Source organism: Lasioglossum baleicum, chromosome 12, assembly GCF_051020765.1.
Source record: "Lasioglossum baleicum chromosome 12, iyLasBale1, whole genome shotgun sequence".
In the NCBI taxonomy this organism is placed as follows: Eukaryota; Metazoa; Arthropoda; class Insecta; order Hymenoptera; family Halictidae; genus Lasioglossum; species Lasioglossum baleicum.
The window spans coordinates 10,412,298-10,435,837 of record NC_134940.1 but is presented as its reverse complement, the minus strand read 5'-3'; the positions used below and the strand labels follow the sequence as shown (position 1 = coordinate 10,435,837).

General features: G+C 42.1%; 1 protein-coding gene across 2 annotated transcripts in view; it reads left to right on the top strand.

Moving 5' to 3' along the window:
• LOC143214080 (acetylcholinesterase) overlaps window positions 1-23,540 on the top strand; it is a 110,363-nt gene that overhangs the window by 31,581 nt on the left and 55,242 nt on the right. For both annotated transcript variants that reach the window (XM_076434674.1, XM_076434679.1), the window contains exon 2: window positions 22,835-22,993. The gene's annotated coding sequence lies outside the window, so the exon portion shown is untranslated. The remainder of the gene's footprint in view (window positions 1-22,834; window positions 22,994-23,540) is intronic.

The following is a 23,540-nucleotide window of genomic DNA, read 5'->3' as shown; positions in this document are numbered from 1 at the left end:
TTCGTTAATAACTCCTAAACAAAGCCCCGGCTGACATTGGTGCAAAGGAAAATGTTGCTTCAAATGACCTAAGGAACCTCCCATTTCCCGCTGTCGAAGGGGTCTTGGGACACCCTGTATAGTAACGAGAGGATTAAGGTGTTGGTGTTTGAAAGAAAAATTTAGATACATATATCCAGGAGTGCTTATCGCAGAGGCCCGTAGATAGCGAGTCCTTGGACGACCGCATCGACGACTCCTCCCTAAAACTCCGCTATTTAAGCAGGACAGTGCGCTGGTTAACCGCAATTCTCACGGCAGATGCGAGCACCCTACTCCACGATATGGGGCTACCGCTGCTACCACAATGGTGCAACCGCAGCACTGACTAGCTAGGTTAGAATGGGTGGGATCCCCTGATTGCTTGAAGCCTCGCTGCATCCGGACTGTAACTCCCGTGTAGTCCCCGGTAACTAGTCATCCTGGGAGGCGCTTCGCCGATTGTTTCCGCGTGCATGCGTCTTTGGAGGTTTGGCTCCGTTCTTAGAGAGAACTTTGACCAGTTAGGGTATCTTGGGATCTCCGGCGCCCTTTATTAGGTACTGCAGTTCTCCGAACTTCAGGGTTTATAGATGTCGGTGCTGTTCTTGAAAATAGCATCCGTCCATCGTAAGCTCTGACTACAAGTAGCGTTGTTAGTTACAGGTCTGCGCGTTCGAGATCAGACGTAGCAACGTTATTTGCGTTACTACCTAAGAAACACAGATGTTTAACGAATGTAAATGTTCGCCTTCCTGGTGATGATTAGACCGCGGATTTTATTATTATTATTTATTATAAACGGACCGAATCCCTCTTACACGTAAATGTTTACAATAGAAAACAATCAAAGACTACTCGTATAATAACATAGAAGGAACATGCAGAAAAAACTAATGGTACAAACTATATGGTATTATCCTATAATCCTGCGTAATCGTTTTTTAAACGTGTGCAAAGACTCGATGAAAAAATCAATACGATTATAGAGAGTGCCAGAGTCTGCAATAATGCGATTTATTGGATTAATTAATCCATAGGTAGTTTGTTTGTAGGTGGTTTGAAGTTTGAAATTCTGCTCTAGTTATCAATACACGTTCAAGTACGTAGAAATTGATTTGCGTAAGTAGAGAGGGACAATCTCGATATGATTATTAATTAAATTAAATATAAAGCTCTGGACGGATACTCTTCTTCGAGCAGACAATATTGAACAATTCGAACATGACATTGGATTATTTAGCTTATATGAACGAAACCTGAGAAATTTATGCTGAACACTCTCGAGCATGATTTCGTAATTAAAGCTGTTCGGAGACCATATAATTGAAGCATATTCTACGAGGGGACGGACGAGGGTGATATATAGCGATCTAAGTGGATTGAATGAAAATCAGTGGAGAAACAAAGTATGAAACCGAGTGTTCTTGAAGCGGAGTTAACAATATAATAAATATGGTTGGAAAAGTCCAAGGTAGAGGAGAGATTAATTCCAAAGTGCTTTACCTCACTTATTGAGGAGAGAATACCGTCATTGAGACGGTAAGGATATATGAAAGGATTATTATGATTGATATGTATTGATGTTGATATTGATTGATTGATAATAATATGATCAATTATTATGATTGGATAGGATTGCATAATTCTGAGGTCACTAAAATTGTTTAAAAAGGACACGACGTCTGTACGTGTGTGAGAACGGGCTTTTGAACGCACTGTGCGGCACGACGATTGTCAGAGCGGAACGTGAGGATACGGGAGGCTGGTTCGTTCGCCAGTCAGCATATCGCCGGGTCACGTGTCTGTGTAATCGGACAGTTGGGTGGGCCGGGCTCCGGAGGGCCAGGGCCGGCGTTGTTTCGGCCGTTGGTTTCGGGCCGGGGCTAAATTTTCGGTCGTTGCATGAATTTGGCAGGGACAATGTATCACGTTCGAGCGGCGAGCGAGTAATAGGCAAGCCGGAGAGGCCAGAACCGCAACGTATCTGCAGTACAAGCCACATTCGCAGCACCGTGGAACTCTGCGCCGCGCCGCGACCAGTCCCGGCCTGGACCGACACACGGATACCACGGAAACCGTGCCACACACAGGCGAACGCGTTTACGGAGGGCTGGCGCGCGCACAAAGGAACGTCGGACAAGTCCGCGCGACGGGACACGACGACGGGCCACGTGCAAATATCAGCTCGCAAACACGACGATCAACCCTCTGTGACCCTGCCTCGTCCGCGCCCTGACAACTTAGGGCTGGCTAATTCCGGACCCCCAGCACCCATTCGCCCAGCCACCCACGCGGTTATAGTCGCCTTGCTACCCCGAGAAACAGCTGACCGTATGTGACCGTTTTGCTCCCGGGATCTTCGCTTATCCATTTAGCTGAGTAGCTCTCGGTTCCCTGATTCCATGGTGAACCTTTAATCATGCTGATGAATACACCGTTTGCAGGAAAACCGTATACTTATCAGGGACCATAAACCTGTTATAGCTAAAAAGAAAAAAAGTCATAGAATAACAAAGTATTTCATCAACTAAAATCGTATTGGTTACAGATAAGGATTATAAGTAACCGAAAATTTTTTCACTTGTTGGTAAATGTTATCGTTGAGAGGAATTCATTTCGATCACTTATAACAGTTATCAAAGAGAGAGATTTATTTCGATCGTTCATAACAGTTATCGATAAGAGAAATTTATTTCGATCGCTCATAACTGTTATTCGACGAAATAAATTTATTTCGATCACTCATAACAGTTATTGATGAAGGAAATTTGTAATAGTTATTATTGAATAGTACAACTTTCAGATGGTAACAATCGATTATTCCATATATTTCGTATTCGTAAAATTAATTTGCTACAATCAAAATTTAATGTGACAAACAAAAACAGATTTTGTGTTGTTCTTATGGTCTGTTGATTCGTCTTGTTGTTGTACGAAACCTTCTCAATGAATTTCACAGGCTTGCTCCATCCGAAAAAGAGTAACCCAATAACTCAATAATATAATAGTAATAGTAATAGTATATAATTAAATAAGCAAAAAAAAAACCAAAATGAACAAGCGAAAAGATCATCGATAACTGTTACGAGCGATAGAAATAAATTTCTCTCAATAATAACTGTTACGAGTGATCGAAATGAACTTCTCTCATCGATAACTATTATGAGGTGCTCGAAATGAACTTCGTTTGAAATGAACAGTTTTTCTTCATCGATAACAGTTATCGAGGAGGACCCAATTTTTGAACACTAATAACTGTGGTATTTGATTTATTGTACTCAATAAAGGCCAAATTAACGTAAGAAAAACAACAAAATACTTTAACTCGCAAACAACCCACAAACGTCCTTCACTCTCCGCAGTCAACGCAAATCTGTCCATTCTCCCAAAAAATGTCCTTCTTCAGTCCTCACTCACACACCCGTACTCATCCCCATAGCCTATATCTGTATCCATGGAAAATCCCAGCCGACCCTTGGGCCTGGTTTTCGTCAGGGACGCTTTCTCTTTAATGGCTTTCTTCCCTTGGGCCTGGCTTTCGTCAGGCCGTTCTGTTTTATAGCCCTCTTCCTGCCATTAAAGATCTAACGACATCCTGGCTAAAACTACAATACTACATAACTGTTATTTGTAACCAAAAAGTATAAAAATCGATATTTTTTAATCATTATGTTCTTCGAATTTATTTCTTTATATTTTGTATACATCATCTTAAATGTCAATAATAATCAATTTTTTATTAATGATTTTTATCGTACAAAATTTTAGAATAACTGTTATTTTTGGTCCCTGATACTAATTATATGATGAACATCAATAGCGTCACAAGAATCAATTGTTTAAGAACAGGAGTCAAATAACAATGTCCATTTTTAAACAATTTCAATAAGTTAAAATTCGTTTAATGTCTTCATAGCTTCACCTGCCCATTTTTATTATAAATGCCCAAATCATATCTTCTACTGGGAGGTTCTGATAGGAGATTATTCATTCAATTGACACGTGGATAGCACGAGCATTGGTCAGACATTAGTGAGTGCATTGAGGATGAGTGGGATTAGGCTGGTGAAATGTGTGTAGAATTTAGGAGAGCTAGTGGCGTAGGTATATGTTTAGATTGAGCGAATAGGAAGTTTGCCTAGATAAGTGGAGTAGATGTATTTGGTCGGACAAGTAAAATAGGTTCACCATAAGTCAGACAGATGAAACATACTGTTTTATTGCACACAAGTAGTATAGAATACATTTGAAGTAGAGACATATAGATTACGTATAAAATATGCTAGGTGTATAATAACCTACTGAATTTTTCTAAAAATTTATTTTTTCCGTAAAGTGTCGAGTCTCTAAGGTAGTTTATATACTTAAATATATCCAATATGTAAAGCAGCTTCCTATGATAAATCTGCATGAAAATAATGTAATTATAATATGTTAATATTTTCATTGTACTATTCTTTTATAATATGTCTCTGTATTCAAACAAGTGGAGTACAGTAACGTGTTGTACGTAAAAACATGTGCCAACAAATCGCAACAAATAGAAACGTAATTGCGTTACTCGATGTCCCGTGAAGAGTCAAAGAGAATGGTTTTAGCACGAAGGGGTTAATAATGCGATCGCTAACGAACTCAATTTAGCCCGCCATTACGATTCTTACGCCGTAGCTCGGCTTAATCAGCCATTCATCGTGTCACGATGCACGCGTTATCAATTATGCATACGTCCCTCGAATAACTTCCCGATTCGCGGGAAATTCGTTTCTCTCGGCTCGTTGCGAACGATTTTGCAAATTCCTATTCCCCGTTCCGTTCCTCACAGCCCGTAAATAAACCGGCATCCGTACCGTTTTCGTCCGACAGGTGTCTATTTCCGGATGTCTGCGGAAACTCGATTAAATGTGGCGATTTTTGGGAACGCGTGGCTAAAGTAACCTTTGTCAGCCGTCTGTGGAAGACCGGCTGGGTTATTTATAGAAACGGACAGCGTTCGATCCAGTGTCGAAACGGTGGAAACCCATCAACCCCTGCAGCGTTCGCAACTTGTCCGCGAAATTCCACGTCGAAACCTGTTTTTCGAAATGTTTTCATCGAAAAACTTATCGAGAAGCAACGGATTGGAATGTACAAATACAAAATTTTACGGTGACATTAAAACCAGTGCCCATAAGTCCACAAAAAATAATGGTACTTCTATCGTTCTCGGTATTGTCAGAATTTATTTCGCAGTACGCAATAACCACGAAAAATTGGAACGCATTCTCGTCGTTTCACACAGACGGTGCGCAGCCGTAATTAAAAAAAAATTGCACAAGCTCAACCAACGGGAATATCAATGGAAAACTTTTACAGGGACACCGAGCATAGTTCCTTCTAACATCGCAGAAATAAATTGCGCCTCCCAGCAATTCCCAGAAATGATTTTTCAGTGCGCAATAACAAGGAAAAAATTCGAACTCGTGTTTCTCTTTCACTGAAACCGGACACGCTAAAAAGATTCCAGGAAGGCAACGAAATCGAAATATCAATAGAAAACTTTACAGGGACTTCGAGCACAGTTCTACCAAGCTCAAAAAAAAACAAAAAACAATCATACCCCTCAGCATTCTCAGAAACGATTTCTCAACGCACAATGCCGAGAGAACAATCGAAATACTTTTCCCTCGCTCGAAACCAATCTCCCTGCACTTAAAAAAATCCAGAAATCCAACTGATCGGAATGTCAATACGAAGCTGTACAGGCACGTGTAGCACGGTCCTGGGAATCGTTAAAAAAATATTCGTGCCTCTAGCAGTGCCTGGAGCGTCGAAATTCCCCTCGCACCCTCCGAGCGCCTGCAAGACCGTAGCAAGAACTTTTGTTAAATATCGTCGAATCGTCGACACATATTTTCAGTGACACGGATTCCGTGTAGAGCAACGATACTCTAGATCCGGCTTGGAGATAAGATTTTAAGAGCTCCCTGCCGGTTCCCTCGGGGATGGCAGATAGAAAGAGAGAGAGAGAGGGAGGGGAGGGTAGGTTTGAGGGCAGAAAAAGGGGGAAAAAAGGGAAGTAACGGCTCGCCGCGAACGAGCGAGCCGAACAAAGAGAAAATTTCAATCGCGGCCGAAATATCGGTCGTCCCTCTCGGGAGGGCGGTATCGGCAGTGCCGAGTATGCAGGAAACAAAGCGATACACCGGTTCTGAGGGGGGAGGGAAGGGTTAGGTGAATGGCGGCTGATTTCCGAGGCAGCGAATTGAAAATTAATCCGGCCGGGTTGTTTGTCGCCGGGTTTTATCGCGCTCGATTTTCTCATTACCCGGTCTGGGTTACGCGTCCCGAAATCCTGCTGACAAATTCATAGGCTGGCCCGCCAGCAGAAAGAGGAACCGAGAGAGAAAAAGAGCGTGTACGAAAACGGAAGAGAAAGAGAGCCGCATTTATGAACGGGAGCACACATGACGGCACGGTTCTGCAAACCCGGGGACCAGGACGGGGACGAGGCCAGACAACGCGGGACGAGGATTAAAATGACAGAAAACGTCGGAACTCGGAGCCCCCTTTGCCCCATTTCGCCAATAAAACTCCGCGAACACGCGCCAATGGAACCGTTCCCCCTCGTTCACCTCGTCGCGCTACCTTTTTCCCACCCTTCCCGACCTCCCCGCTTAAGATAATGAACGGCTCCTGCCATTGTTGGAAAGTTTTGGCGGCTGGATCCGCGATACGCCAGAGGTGCATTCCCGCGGATCGTTATCACTGCGGATCCCCTGTGCAACGCGCATTCTTGCGCGGGAACTCCGGTTCACCGCTTCGAACTGTTCTGGATGCGATCTACTGCACCGAACTCCACTAAAAACTTTCAAGAAGGCAACAAATTAAGATATCAATACAAAACTTTACAGGGACTTTAAGGACACTTCCATCAAGCTCGCAAAAAATAATCATTCCCCTCAGTATTACCAGAAACGAATTCTCAACGCACAATATCCAAAGAGGAATATGCATAAATACTTTTCCCTCGTTTAGAGCAAACGGACCCACTTCACTAAATAAATTCCCGCAAGACAACAAATCGAAATATTAATACAGAAATTTACAGGGACTTTAAGAACAGTTCCACGAAGCCCGTAAAAAATAATTATCCTAATCAAATACCAAAGTCCTGAATTCAATTGGCCTACAGTGCAAAGGGTTGAATGGACCACGTCAGGCTTACGGTAGAAGAGGAACAACGGGGGTGAGATCTGCGGGCGACGGTGTTGATCGAGTATTTATTATATTTTTCGCTAAACCGAGAAGCTCGAGTAGACTCGTCCGGTGTAGAATTCCGAGGGTGTTTCCGTAGAAGTTGAACGAGAGGGGTGAGTCCAGGCCAGGAGGATGGTAGAATCCAATAAAAGCGGTGTACTCTCGAAACCCTTGGCCGGCTTCGAAATTGGATATTTCGTCGTCCTTGCGGCCCCGATATCGAACCGGCCGAGGAACCACCGGCCTCTCGCCGTTGATTTCCGAACGGTGAAGCCGGAAGTCTGCGTTCCGGCCACTCCTTCTTCATCGATCTCTCTTCGACGGTGGTTTAGTTCTTATCAAACGTCGGACGGGGTTTTTCCTTTTCGACCGAACTAATTCTTTTCGCCGTCGATCAGCCCACCTGCGGACAGTACCGAGAATATCCTTTGGAGGAAATTGCGTCCGAACGGATACCGAATCGACCGCTCCTTCTATTTAACGTTATTCTTAACGATTCAACTCGGTTGTCCGAGCTGATATCCGGCCATTACGTTCCTCCAGCTCGTTCGTCTAGGGCCACTCAGACAGCCACGCAACATTCCAATAAAAAGCCAATAAACGGGGTAATTTCGACGGAGGTGGAAACGTTTATTAATCGGCTGCAGGATGTTGGGCCCGTTTCGATCCGGAGTTGGAAACGCTTAATTTCGGATTTTGTGACGGACAGCATCAATTATTAATTGTTAACCCTTTGGACTCGATTGTCCCCTCTGAGGCACCACTAAAAATTGCTGTACCATTATTCCAAATATCGTTTACATTGTTCATGTAAACTATATCTAAATAATTACTAAACATTTAGATATTGTATGCGGTATTATACCAATTTCATATCATAAAATTTCAAAAATCATAGGCAATGAAATATTCTAGATCGGAAGAAATCTTTAATTTAAAAGGTTTAATACTCTACTCTTAACATTCAACGAGAGATGATCAATAAAAATGATTTTATAAGAATTGATTGTATAAATATCTTTAGTAGAGCACGTATTATAATAGGAGCCGCACAAAGTCTAAATAAAATCAATCTTATCGTTTTTATAAGGGAACATGTACCAATTACTTTTAAGGCTCGGTAGGTTCAGTGTCAATCGTCTTTCTACTTTTTAATTCTAAACTAATAATACATCTCTGAAGTAGTGCTAGTATATAAAAATTTACAAAAATTCATATTGTAAAAATTTCATTAGTTATGAAGTAACAGTGATTCAAGTTGAATTCTTAATTGTAAATTTATTTCACTGAGAAAATATCAAAGTAATATTTACTAAACATAGCACTTCTTCCTTCATTTATTATCGGACCTGTTATCGCCATGTCTGTGTGTAAAGAGGTTCCGAGAAAATCATTCTTCGCTCCATTGCGTTTTCCAAAAAGGTTCTATTTTTTGTATCATCTTCTCGCGCTAATTCTTTTCCAGTCTTCGCCGAGACAAATGAAATAAGGCCAGCCTTTGATCAGACGAAGTAGAATAGGACGGTCTATGGCAAGGCAAGTAGAATAGGGGAGCTTTCAGCCAGTCAAGTAGAATAGAATGGTTTCCGCCAGACGAGCAGAATAGAACGGTTTTCGACCAAGGAGGATAGTATAATCGAATAAGAGATAGGTCTTCCACTGGCAGAATAAAGTAGCTTTAAGTAAGCAAGTGGAACAGCACAGTATTTGGTCAGACTAGTGGAATAAGTTGGAGATATTAGGTTGTGTCCCAAAAGTTTCTTCCGGAATGTGTTCCTTTAATGTCGCTAAATAAATAAAAACAATACGATAATCTTTATGTTAATATTTTACTACTTCTTAATATGAATTTGCATTATATGCATGCATCGAAAACCTACTTTTGGGACAACCTAGTATTTATTTAGCAATATTAAACGATCACATTCCGAAAGAAACGTTTGGGACAACCTAATATAAATGAAATTCTAACAGTGTTTTGGTGGAACGAAAGCAACGAAGAGGCTTCAGCGTGTCTAATGATTCGTGCAATTCACGCTGATAATTTTTATTGTGCATACAGATCCGCGCGCAGTCGAATCATAATCATCTCAACAATTTCGCAACTCTGTTAAGATGCATCATCTGCAAGCGTCCGTCTTTAACCGGAAACGAGAGACCTTCGGGAGGCAACGATGCAGAAGTTGATAGCAATTGTCCATCTACTCGGACCGATGAAACGCGAACCCGTTCAGCCGAGGTGCACGAGAAGACGATACTGCGAGATGGTCCTTGCGAAAATGTAGGTCGACGATTTTGGCAGAGGATCCGCTCGCGAAAGGGTGCACGGAATCGCGCGGAACGGCGGCGCAATACGTAAGCGGCTTTACGACGTTCGTTCCGCGGAGAGTTTCGCAACAAAAGTTCCTCCGCGGCACGCGTATCCGCGAGGATATCTGCCGCGATAGTCGCCGAAACGCAACGGCACTCGAGCTTCTCGTTATTAGACCTCGAAACTGGCTTCGAACGCTCCCGCTTCCAGTTTCGCGAGTTTCACGAGTTTCGCGAGCCTTCCTCACCCTCTCCTCGTTGATCATAGTGTCTTCCCTCGATTCTCGAATCTATAGGAATTCTCCTAGGAGCGTAAAGTGGGGTTAAAAGTCCAGCGGGTAAGAAGTCCTGATTTAATTATCTTTGCTTATGGTCGACTAAAGTTTGTCTTATTGCTCCATCACAAAAGATAGTAATCTTTGTTTTTGCTAAAAAAGATATGTTTCTACTTTATGTTAACGAGAAGCTATTAGGTGTAGAAATTAATTCGGTGCCTTTTTAAAACAAATTTCGTAATCATACATCTGTTATTTTTCGTAATAGTCTCCATTATTTTCGATGACTTTGGTCCATCTCTCAGGTAACGGTTGAATTCCTTGACGGAAAAAGGATGGCGGTTTTGATATCATGAATTCGTCAATATATTCGTCAATATTAAAAAATTCTCTTTTCGCACCTCTTCCAATACGTGGAAATTTGTATCTGCTAACTGATGCTGGAGTGATCGGAATGGATGAACATTCAAGCAGAATTCGATTCATTCATCAAAATCAAAGCAGAACAAATCATTTCAGCTGTACCGGAAGCATTTTTCTTTAATTAAAAGGCAAACACTATACAGTGCCGTATGTGAGTCTTGTCAGACGCCGCCATCTTGCTTACTAACAGTTTTCCTTTTGACTAGATCTCAAATGTTTCGTAACTGTAAGGCTTGGTACTTAAACGTTACAAGATGGCGGGCGATTATTCAAACCAGAGTTATAAATAATTTCATATCAAGGCACCGAATTAATTTCTACAACTAATAATTATTTTGTTTCAAACAAGGCCGCAATATTGAACAATAGGAGCAATTAGTTTAGTAAATATCTGTTAAGCTAAAAGGAATTTCTTGCGTATTTAGTTTCATATTACCAGTAAAATACCATTTGCCAAGTAATAGGCTATTTTGAGTAGACTAATTTGTTGTGCTAGTAGTTAACATTAAGTAACAATATCAATAATAAAAGTGGACTTCTTAAAGTTGGCTGGTCGGGTGTATTTTTGTAGGAAAACATTTCATCCGAACGAAGAGAGCATCCCGACGCTACTGCGTCCTGTGCAGCCGCTTTGCGCCACGCGACACCGTTTCTAATTACCCGAGCCGCTCAATTACCGGGAATCGCGGACCCGGCCACCGTAACCGACGTTACGGAAACCAGCGTCCGATTTCCAGGCATCTCCGTTGACAATTTGTGCGTCCCGGTTCGCACGCGTCACGCAAACGCATCCTTTTCTCTCTTTTTCCTGTCCTCCCTCTGGGAAACATAGCGCGTATCCGCTTTCACCCGACCGAGAATGTATTACGTCGTTGCATACGAAATGTCCGATTTCTCGGAATGCAGGTGTTACGAGGTGATTTAACACTTTGCACTCCGAATTATTTTTCAATTTTGTTGCCAACAACTGCCAACTATTTTAAGTATTTCACTTGAGATGCACTTCATTTTATTAAACATAGCTCTGAAACTTTGTTGTAATTTATATTTGTGGAACTTGTATTTGTTTTTAACGAAAAGATAAGAAATTAAATAAATAAAGGAAGAACCAAATACATAGAAGAAACCCGTTTCATCACGTAATCTAGAGGTTTATTATACAAATCGGCACAAGGTGATTCCTTATTGAAACATTATAAAACAGTATAGAACAAAATTTTTCATTCGGAGCTTCGTTTTCGAGAAAATCCTAATTGTAGCATAAAGTGCAGTAGCCAGTTTCGATACAGAAAAATTCACCGTGGCCGTTGACGTTTATTAATTAATATATTTATATAATTATATAATTATTTAATAAAGAAGTTTCGCTGTGGAGTTTATGAAAAAGGACCTTGCCACGTAAAAGGTTTTGTCGTGGGAGGGTTGCCACGGGGAAAAGTTATCGAGGAAAATTTTCACCCTAAAGAGCTGCTTCCCAAAGTGATAGTTGAACAAGAAAATTCAACAATTTAGAAGTTCTGGTGTGTAAAATTTTGTTCCGTAGAGAGTACATTGTGTTAAATATTTGTGGCGGAGTCGGGTGTCCATGGGAAAAAATCACTGTGTAAAATGTCCACAATGAAGAAGATTTACTTTGCAGAGGGTGGTAAAACCAGATGAACCAATTATTTACAAGTTTGGTATGTGGAAAATCCATTGAGTTGAATATTACAATGAAGGGGGATTTCCAAGGAGAAAAAGTCACTCAGGAAAATGGCCACCATAAAGAATTTTTTGCAGAAGAGTTGTTATCAAATAGGAAAGTCCGATTATTTAGAAGTTTGTTATGCAGAACGCTCATTCTATTAAATAATTCAATGAAGAAGAGGCTGAAATTAAGTCACTCGGGAATATGGCCGCCGTGAAGAAGCCCAGCTTTGCAGAAGTATATTAAAAAAGAAAAGCCCAATTATTTAGAAGTTAGCTACTCGGATAGTCGCTATGGACAAGGTTCGCTTCACAGACGATATTTAAAAAAAAAAAACGCGGAGTCCGACAATATGGAATCTTGCGGGGAAAGAAGAAAGGCGAAGTAAAAATAGTCAGCGATCCACGAGGTAATCGCGAGAAGCCACAGCAGCGGAAAATCGTAGTCCCAATTTACGACGCGAGCTGAGAAGGCGGTCGGTCAAAAACGGCTGGAAAAATATCGTCGTTCGATCATCCGCATCATAAACCGGGTCTCCGAATATTCTCCATCGTTAAGCGCGGGGCTGCACGAAAGCAAAAGCTTCCAGGGTGGAAGAGGAACGGAATGGAATGGAATGGAACGAAATGGGGTGGCTCGGGAGCCGCTGGTGACCTAGAGATGTCACTGGGTTAGCGTGCCCATGGGCCATCCATAACCCTGATACCGTTGATACACACTCGGCTCTGCCCTGTCATAGGCTGGCATGCAGCCCTGCAGATACACCGGGTGCATCTACATACGGACGTTCGCGTTCCACTTAACCGTTCTTCTGCATCCTAGGCCTGCACGCAAAGCTTGAACCGCTTCCAATTGACAACAAGCTCGATGCCACGGACCGTGGACGGAACCATTCCTGAAATTAACGTCTCGGATCGTTGGTCGAGCCAACGCCGGGATGACGAGATGCTTCTCTCGGCTTTCCTCTTCGGATTAATCATCAGGGGCGATTGGACCATCGGACAATCTCTGATGATTACTCCTCGTACAATTACCCTGGTACAGTTCCACTGTGACGTCCGAGTGGACTGCTATTTTCTCTGCAATTTCAGACTCCAGACTGTCCACTGCAGTTCTCAATTTTTAAGATTAAATATTTTTAAAGGTGTAGATCTGGATTTGACCGCGAAATTAGTTTGAGCTCCGTTCGGTAGGGGAGCTGGGTACATTTTCTACAGTCACTGCATCAGTAAATGTGGCCGGTAGACACCAAGGGTCCTTCTCTCGACGAATGTCCTCCCGCTAATGCACATTCTGGGCCCGTACGTAGTCACAATCGCTAGACAAAAGATGAATCTAGCGCGGAAGTACCCTAAGGTCGCCTATTTTTGCTTTTGCGAGGCGTAATTTGCAATGATGAAGTATGTTTCTCGATCGTAATTGATTGTATAAGCGTTGATGATTTCGGCGCAAGGTTCGATCAGTTGTAACACTACAGCAATTGTGCAATTATTTAACCATGTATCTCGACGTTTCGATCCTAATGTGGATCATTTTCATTAAGAAACGTTACGCCTCGAAAACGCGAAAATAGGCCATTTTGAGATACATCCGCGCTAGATTGATCTTTTACCTAGCGATTCTGACTACGTAGAGGCCCCAAATGTGCATTAGCGAGAGGACAAACGTTGCGTGCCGGACTCTTGCAACCTCGTGTACGTATATGTGTCTAGCGGTGTGTGAGTGTGCTACCACACTCTCGCTCTAGACCGAATCCACACTCTTAAGATTTCGTGAATTGGAGGTTTCGATCACAGTGCACTTTTTAGGGTGTCGCAATCCATTTCTCACAATCAGGCACGCGAAGACGCATTCGAGGAAGCTTCCTCGCCGCCGAAATTTCCAGCGTTCTAAAAACACGCATAATCGAATATCCCGGCGAGTCTCCGATACGAAAAGTTTTTCCATCGTCGGGAACAATGCTCTTAAGGAGTGTTTAAACGAAGCAGAGGAGAGAAACAGAGAGGAATAGAAAGGATCGAGCATTGAAAAAACGCGACGAATTCACAGTCCACCGCGCTGCCCGCGAAAAACAATGCTATCCGAGCGACCGGCTTTTAAATAAAACTGCAACTCGTAATGGGAATCATTGTTCTTGTCCCGTTCGAGCGACGGTTATTGTTCCGGTCGGCTCGCCGGAGAAACGCTTTAAACGAAACCTGTTTTTCGTTCGACTATGCACCGCTCTCCACCGCTCTGAATCCCTCTGCACCGGCCTGCTCAACGCATAACTGCGTTTCCTCTCGCATCGGCTCGAATAAATTTTCATCCGGCCGTCCGGCTCACAAAAGCGTTTTTCGATGCCCTCGAGAGGATCGTCCGCGAACAGTTTACTGGCCCGGAATCCCAGAATTTCCCTCCGAAAGCGTTCCCGGATTTTCGGGAACAAGCCGGGCCACGCGGCACGGTGTTCAATTCTACTTTGCATGGTCAAATAATTGTTTACATTCCACTGAAAATGCTCGGAACAATCCGATAACTAGAATCCGCATCTTTGTGGAAAATAAAAGTTGCTCAGGACAATTTCGAGAAATTGAATTTCAATGAAAATTTATTTTATCTTTTAATCTTCTCACGTCCAACATCCACAATGGACCGGTAACAGTCCTATTCGGATGACTACACTGTATTTTCTGCCGGTCTGATCATAACCTGTCCTATTCTACTGATGTGTCGGCCCACACAGTGCTCAATTCTACTGAACCTGGTCAAATAGTTGCCTAAAATGAAAATGCTCCGAACAATCCGGTAACTATACTGTCAATATTTCTAGGAAATAAAAATTGTTCAGGTCAATTGCAAGAAATTCAGATTAAATAAAAATGTATTTTAATCATCTAATGTCATTACAGTTTCGTGTTTGACCTGTTCATTTTTATCATAAAATCCGCAGTGTACTGATAACAGTGCTGTGTGTATCCGCTGTTTGCTGATAACAGTCATGTTCGTATGGTTGTACAGTTTATCCTTTCCTGCTGATCTGACCATGCGACGGCCTGTTCCGCCGATGTGTGTCTGAGCACACGCTGTTGAATACTATTGCGCCCGGTCAAATAGTTGCGTCTATTCCCTTTAGAAATTCCGCGTTATAATTTTATGTATTATACTGATCCGACCCGAAATCCCAGAATTTCCCTCCGTTCCCAGCTTTCCATTTTCTGGAACAAGCCGAGCGGAGCCGCTCGCTAAGCGATTCGTTTATCGATCGGCGTGCCGGCATACACGCTAATATATCATGGCGCATGTGTTCCTTCGAGCGAGGGATTATAATAACGATCGCTTTGTTATGCAGCGTATCGACGGGACAAATAGAATACGGCGATACGGATGAATAGCGCCGCGGAACGGATTTCGGCTTTAGGCGACGATCACGGATGCTGCGGAAAGTTTCGTGTACATCGACGCATTCGACCGATAAATTAAGGGGTTGCACACCTTTGAACCGTTCGAAAAAAAAAAGGAAAACCGGTGTTGCGGCGTGTCGCGCAACAGATAGACACAGCAATCGCGAGAACAAAGCGGTATCGTCGAGTTCGCGCATTCCCGAGCGTGTATAACTGGCCAAAGCTATGTTTTGTCCCCAGCATCCGGAGGTTCGTCGCAAGAAATGACTCTCTCCGCGTCTTTTCTCTCGGCTTTTCACCGGAACGGGCACTCATAGCCCCGAGAATGAATCTCTCCTCGCCCCTGGGAAATCTCTTCGCGCCCCGCTGCACAAGACACGGTTCTTGAACGAAAGCGTCTTTAACGCGTTGAAATCGCCGCGTTCACGCTAGTACGCTCTCTCCACGAGGAGACGATAATTGAAGCAATCAAAATTCCAACGTCGCTCCACGGCGAATGGACAGGCCGCCGAAAAATATGATCCTCTAGCTCCCATAACTGGAGCTGGATATTACCAGTTTACTACTTTATGAAACACTTAATTCATGCGCCTTGATACAATTAGGTTGGGGGATAAGTCGGCATGAACGTTGGTCTAATTCTGAGTGCAGAAAGGGGATTAATTTGGAGTGCAACATCTGTGTTTCATTGTCGAGTCAACCTTACGTGATTTGCAGAGCGATGCAGTTCTAAAAGGGTGAATTTGACCTGTAAAAAGTCGAGTTTTGGAAGGATTAATCTGGAGTGACAAGTTGAATTTTGAAGGGGGTTAACTTCGACTGCATTTTCGAGGATGAATTTGTAAAAGGATGAATTTAATCTGTAAAAACTAGAATTTTCAGAGGGTTGATTTAGAGTGCAACTCAAGTCACCACCAAGTGAATTTGATTTGCAGAGGGATGAATTTGTGAAAGTGCGGACACCTAATCTGTAAAAAGTTGAATTTCGAAGGGGTTAATTTCGAGTACATTTTCGAGGATGAATTTGTAAAAGGATGAATTTAATCTGTAAAAACTAGAATTTTCAAAGGGTTGATTTAGAATGCAACTCAAGTCACCGGCAAGTGAATTTGATTTGCAGAGGGATGAATTTGTGAAAGTGCGGACACCTAATCTGTAAAAAGTTGAATTTCGAAGGGGTTAATTTCGAGTACATTTTCGAGGATGAATTTGTAAAAGGGTGAATTTAATCTGTAAAAAGTAGAATTTGGGTTAATTAAGAGTACAAAACTTATATTCGCAAGAATGCATGAGGCAAAATCGACTAGAACGAGGGAAACGGAAAGAAAGAGAGAGAGAGAGAGAGAGAGAGAGAGAAGACGATATTAAAACAAGTTTCATCCGAGCAGCGTCCTCGGAAGAGAGTAGTTCAGAAAATTGCGAGTTCCAAGAACACGGGTGCACTGCGGAGAATGGTCCGCCTTGAAGGAGGGAGCTGCGAGCGGGGAAAAATTGTTAACAACCATTCCCGGATGGGAGGCCGTTTATTTTTCTTTTCCGCGTGCGCGATGCGAGAGGATGGTCGTCGAGCCGAGGTTTCCGGAAACCGTGGGGCTTAGGGCCATTGTTTCCGCCGGTCAACAGTGTTAATTTCTCCGGGAGCTTGACGAGGGTAGTCGGTCCGGAACGAACGAGTAGAAATTCCCGTGGATCATTGTGTTCACGAGCAAACAGAGCCAGCCCGTAAGCGAATCGCATGGAGAGGCAAATTGGGTGCACCGACCAGTCGATAATTCGCTGCTGCGCGAAATTTTGTTGTTCTTCCTCTCGAATCCACTCGTCCACCCTCTCTCTCTCTCTCTCCACTCTCTTTTTCTCTTTTCCTCTCTTCCGAAGTGGTTCGCGAGACGGTTGGACGATGTTGACGAGCGGATCAAACAGATTTCGAGCCGGTCATTAATATTAATACGCGCTCTCGATCGGGATAGATTGCTCCGGGTAAATCACCGGTAATCTTGCCAAGTTATACTCCCCATGAATATGCAAAGTTACGCGATACACCGCGAATCCAGCGTAAACGAATCCCGAGCTGCGTGCAGTTGCATCGTGATGCGTCCGATGCGGATGCACCGTCCCGTTGTCCCCCCTCCCGCATCTTCCGCGACGGGAACAAAATGGCTGCCTAGAAACCCCCGGATCTCTGTTTGCAGATATTTATCCTGCAAACACTCGCTTCAAATATTTCGTTTACATTTGGAGAAGATAGCAATTCAAAATATAGATACAAGAAACCGTATATAACTATCATTAGCTGTAGTAATTAATGATATTTAATGAAGTTGTGACTGTATTAAGAACCGTTGAATCTTAAAAATTGCATCACTGAAGATATTTATGCACAGACTCGAGAGTTAATTTATAGGAAGCAGGAGCGATAAAATAATTCCTTTCTCCGTCAAGGATCCTCCTAAAGATCTCTTGGCATTTCAATGAAGATAAAGGTAGTCTGAAACTTGCTCATACTTCCGCAAACTTCTTTCACCGTCTCCGAAAGATCAAGAACACCGCGAACGCGTAAAGTCCGCAGTCTGATTAAAATTTTAAACAACAATCCGCACAATGTTCGCCGGTCTTCGCGCAGAATACGGGATCACGGTAATCACAAATGCGTGACTAATTGGCTAATTAACTTTGCACGCTGTGAATTATATAGACGACACACAGGTATACAATATGATTAGTATTTTGAATTCCATTGTGACACCCGCATTTCGAATCATTAAAAATTCCTGCACGTGGCACGCGGCGCATTTCAATTGCAATTGTCTACTCCGCGCTGAATTATTGTTGTAATTAGATCTCGGGGAGGCGTATGGTAATTGTTCGAACAAAATTCATTCGATTAAAAAACCGTGGCGAGTCTGGGTTAAATTCATAGTCCACAGCAATATCAATATTCAGATTTGCTTAAAATGTTCATTGCACTTTGCTTCGATCTCGGGTTGATAACTTTCGAAATATTGTATTATGAATAGACTGCGGATTTTTATGCATTAACTTCAAGATACAGCAGCTGCTCAGACGTGTATTTCTTTCGTGAACAATCTCAATCAGTTGTAAATAATTAGACTGTGGATTTTTAATGCAGAATAAAAATTGTGGGTTTAGTACAAGACACAGGAACTATACAGACATTTATTTCTTTTCTTAATAACGATATTGGGTTGGAAACAATAGAACAGTACTTTAAAATTATGTGAATGTTTTGAACATGTCTCACCCCTCACTCAGAACGATATCGATTAAAATCCCGTGGATCCAGGGGCTCGAGTGGGATCATCAACTCGAAATTTTGCAGGTATATTCGCATAAGATTAAACCACAAAACTTGTGTGAAAGAAGCTAATATTTCTAAACAAAAAGACTAAACTCAGAATAGAAAAACAGCCTGAATCTGTCCATTTCCTCAGCACCCTTGGCAAGGTATGAAATCGATCAAAATCCCGTGGATCCATAGGCTGACGTAGAGTCATTCGAAGTCATCGGGACCAGCGGCCCGTCCCCGGAAGTGACAAGACCTAGATAAAGAAGATCGCAGCAGTGCTCGGCGACAGGTCGCCAGAAGATCCGACGAAATAATTATCGAGCCGCTGTCTGGCTTCCGGGAGAAGAAGCCGAGAACACCGTCACTCTCATCTTCGTCCCCATCCTCGTGGTCGTCGTCGTTGTCGGCAGCCTTCGGTGCTGCGATCCAAATTCATTATCCGCGTTCCCGCGAGGCAAGTCATGTCGAGGCAGCCGCGCGTCGAAATGAATTCCGAAAGTGGGGCGCACGCTTATTAGAAATTCCTGGATTACTGCCGCGTACGTGTGTACCCGGGGCTCCATTTAGCGGGTAGATCCATAGATCCTTCTCCGGCGTGGCCGATGGATCAGCGGGGAAACCGGAAAGGGAGAAGAGAGAGAGAGAGAGCCAGAGGCAACGAGAACCCTCGAACGACTCCAGAAACGAGATCTATGGTTTCATTACCGGCCGAATTTCTGCGTTTCCCGGCTTTACGACCCGTCCACCACCCACACCACCCGACCAACTTCTTGGAATTCGGATCCACCAAGAATTTGAGCTGTTCTCGAACTCAATCCTCCGGATGAATACTCGCTCTTCTTCGGAACTCGCGGAGCAAGCGCGCAACTTACTGTGTGTACACTTCTTGGACCCGTCTGGCCTATTTTTCGGGTAGTTTGTAGTGGTAGTACTGATCCTCATTCAAAATACACGTGTATACGTGTGGTTTATGTATCCATGTTTCAGTTCATGTAGACACCTTTTGAAAACTGATTTTTTTTAATTGGTTCGTCTGAATTTTTGTTGAGATGTTAGAAGGTCTGCTTTACTAGGAAATGTGTAAAGAAAATTTTTTTTTTTAATTGCTGTTGCTAGGCATCTAGGTGTACGGTAGTGCACCAGCCAAGTTCTCACACTATGTATAGGGTAACTGCACCAGTGAATGAACATTTAATAAATTGTTCAGGAAGATATTTTATTTAAAAAAAAAAATATGTGAATTAAAGGAATCTCATATATGCCAAATGGCTCCCTATACCTCATTTGTCAAAAAATAAATGAACACAAATAAAATGAAATTATTATTTTTCTTCTTTATTAAACGTTAAATAAAAAATATAAAAAATACCAGTCAATGAACACTACATTTTAGTAATTGAACAATGATGGTCCAATGAATGAACAAAATAATATTCTCCTATTTATTTAACTCTTTAATCACAAAACATCCCCTAGAATTAATTTTCTTTGGCTCCGTTATCTTTGTTAAAACATCCTGTCTCTTGTACCAAACCGTATCTGGAATCTCTGGCCATTTCCATACCTTTCTTTTTCACATTCTACCATTGTTGTCACTTCATGAACACATTTACTGGGCTATGAGTAATACCGTGGACCAGTGAATAGACGCAACGAATTTTTAATAAAATATTCAATTTATAGCTATTTTTGTGTACATCTATATTGTTAGTAACTTTTATCTCATGTGTAAAAGAAAAGTATAAAAACTCATGTGTAAAAGAAAAGGTCGTGTATACATTATACATACCTTACTAGTTTTAGCTCTGTTGCACACACACAACGCACTTGGTGAAAATAGGCCATCTTAGAAACTAATGGTCAATTGACCAATATAAACCAATAGGAATACAGCTACGAAAAAGAGTCATATATTCCATTGGCCCAAGAGTCATTATCGCTAGTATGCCGTGCGACTTAAAATTTGTTGAAATATACAAAAGCGTTCATTTACTGGTGCCCGTTTATTCACTGGTGCAGTTACCCTATATATAAGTATACGTTTCATTAGCTTCGAAGTCGCAACGAATACTGATGAAAAAAACAATCGCTCTAACGTAAACAAAAGAAACTGCACCGAGCATCGTCTATAGCGGCGGGGGGCAAACGGATCCGAGCGTCACCGGCAGAGTGTTAATCATTTAAAGTTTCAAGTAGGTATAAATAGGTAGTAAAACGAACATGCATTTATTAATTTACTTAATGTCCACCTTAAAGATGAAAAATGTTTAGGATTTAATGAATCAGGGATAAGAGTAATACCTACTTGTGATAATTAATAAAATTTCAACAAAAATTGATGGAATCCCAACAAAATCTGTGCGTACAATAAAGATTTCGATCTGCATGGGAGTACGGGCACATAAAAAATTGCTGTAGCTTACGAATGCAGAAAATGTCTACAGTTCACCAATGAAAGAAACCCAAGATCTGCATGAAAGTATGCTGCGAATTCCGATTTACTCGTGCTCCCAACAAAGAAATACAGCTTCGAAGGGACGGATTTCGACCGGAAGAAGGACTCGCGAAGGAATCGAATCCTGGGACGCGTGTTCGAAGATCCGTGGCTCGACGGAAGGCAAACAAATCCGAGAGAAAGGAGATTTCCGTCCTCGCGGGCCGGAGCCTTTTCACGAGACAAGACTTTTCTATCCAGCGCCTCGTCTTCGAGCCATTAGGAGGAGTTGTTATCCTCGTCCTCGGGAAATCGCTCGTTTCCCGGGGAATATATTTCTCCCCTAGATTCCTTTCTCCCTTTCCCTCTATCTCTCTCTCCCTTTTTCTATCACCCTTTTTCCTCTGGCGAGGTATAGATTCCCGCGCCTCGCAAACGACTCGCTAAGAAATTGAAAGCCTGTTCCCGTTTCGCAGGTACCTCGGATATCGGAACGGGAACGAACAATTATTTCTTATTTGCTGAGAGTCCCGGGGGATAACAACCGCGAGCATAATGGATGACGAGACGCGAATGCTTCTTTCTGGCTACGGAACGCCTGTGCCGAGCGCCATTATCACGATCGAGGAAGATCTTACGCTCGCCTTGCTCTATCTCGATCGTTTAACATATTCGCAGAACATTCGCGTAGCCCATTGAATCCTTCAGGAAATGCTAAACCCCTTCGTTCGGAGAATGCTTTTGGACAATGCGTTTGAAATCGTTGGCGGAGAGTTCTTCGTTTTAATCACGTTCTTGCTTTTAAGATTTATTTTTGTCACTAGACCATTGATATCTGAATTTCTCAGTGAAAATTATGAGAATGTGACAAATATTTCTATAATATTAAGAATCTGAACTTTCGTTAAAAGACATTTAAATTGTATGTTTTATCCATTTATGACAAAAATGAGATGTAATTTGAAACAGTAAAAATATGTAGTAGAAGAATTTAACCAGACTATTATAGTAGTAGTAAATAGATTTATTTTTTGCCTTTCGGCCTCAAAATGGGGTTACATGTGTTTGCGTGTATGTATATCTGGGTTAGCTTGTGGTTTCAACTAGTCTTCCTTCTTCCTCTTGTTCTTCTTCCCTTCTCCTTTTTCCAAGTATCGTACGCATCCATTCGGTTCCTACTTCTTCTCCCTTTAGTATCTCTCTTATCGTTACGTTTTCTCTTGTCAGCTGTTTGCATTCTCTAATCATGTGTTCCAGTGTTTCTCTTTCCCCTTTACATAATCTGCATACTGTCTCATTTTCTTCCTTCCAGTATTTGTTTCCCCGCTCTTCGTTTCCACATCTAAACCTTGCGATCATGCTTTGGTCTCTTCCTTCCAGACTATTATAGTATTTTCAACCTACTAAACCGAACAAGAAAAATAATAAATTTCTACTTCTCTTCAGTTTGTTATAATTCAGGTAGAAAAACGTTTACTTTCTATAAAAACTCGCTAAACGATTAAACTTTTGGACTTTAAAGTACCATGGATAATAAATGTCGCTTTTTGGAATTTTTTAAACGGACAATGTTTATTGGAGATTTGTTGTCCTGCAAACTAGACTCGTTTCGAATTTTCCGGGATAGTAAATTTAGCGTGGAAAGTCGTTGTTCCCGGTGGATGCGTTAGGGCAGGGGCTCGGCTAACCCGCGTGACCTATTCGAATCGAATTTTTCATCGCTGATCCTAGGGAACTCAATTTTCCACTTGACTGTTGCAGCCGAGCGATGATCCGTGAACTGGGAATGTAGACGGAAGGGCGGGAAAGCGGATCTGCCCCTCGCAGCATCGAAGGAAGGGCCTTTCCTCCAGCTCCGCCATCATCTTCGCCGATATCTCACCCTCGGACATCTTTAACCACCGCATCGACTTGGACACTGTGAGTATAGTCCCCTACAAAGTCTAATATCACGCGATCGATGCTAAATCACTTCAGCAAATATGTTTTTTATAATCGCAATTAGGCCCAAATTAATTTAATTTATTCCTGACGAAGCTGAAGAACTGAAACAGGAAGCTCTAGTACCACATTAGAAGGATCTGACTAATTGAAGTTGTTACATGAATACACGCAATACATCTAATCAATTTATTGTGCTTACTAAACATTTATATAACAATCGATGCTAAACCACTTCAGCAAAAATGTTCACAATTTTAATTTGGTCTAAATTAAATTAATTTATTCCTGACGAAGCTGAACCACTGAAACAGGAAACTCTAGTACCACATTAGAAGGATCTGACTAATTGCAGTTGTTACATGAATACACGCAATACTTCTAATCAATTTATTGTGCTTACTAAACATTTATATAACAATCGATGCTAAACCACTTCAGCAAAAATGTTCACAATTTTAATTTGGTCTAAATTAAATTAATTTATTCCTGACGAAGCTGAACAACTGAAACAGGGCACTCTAGT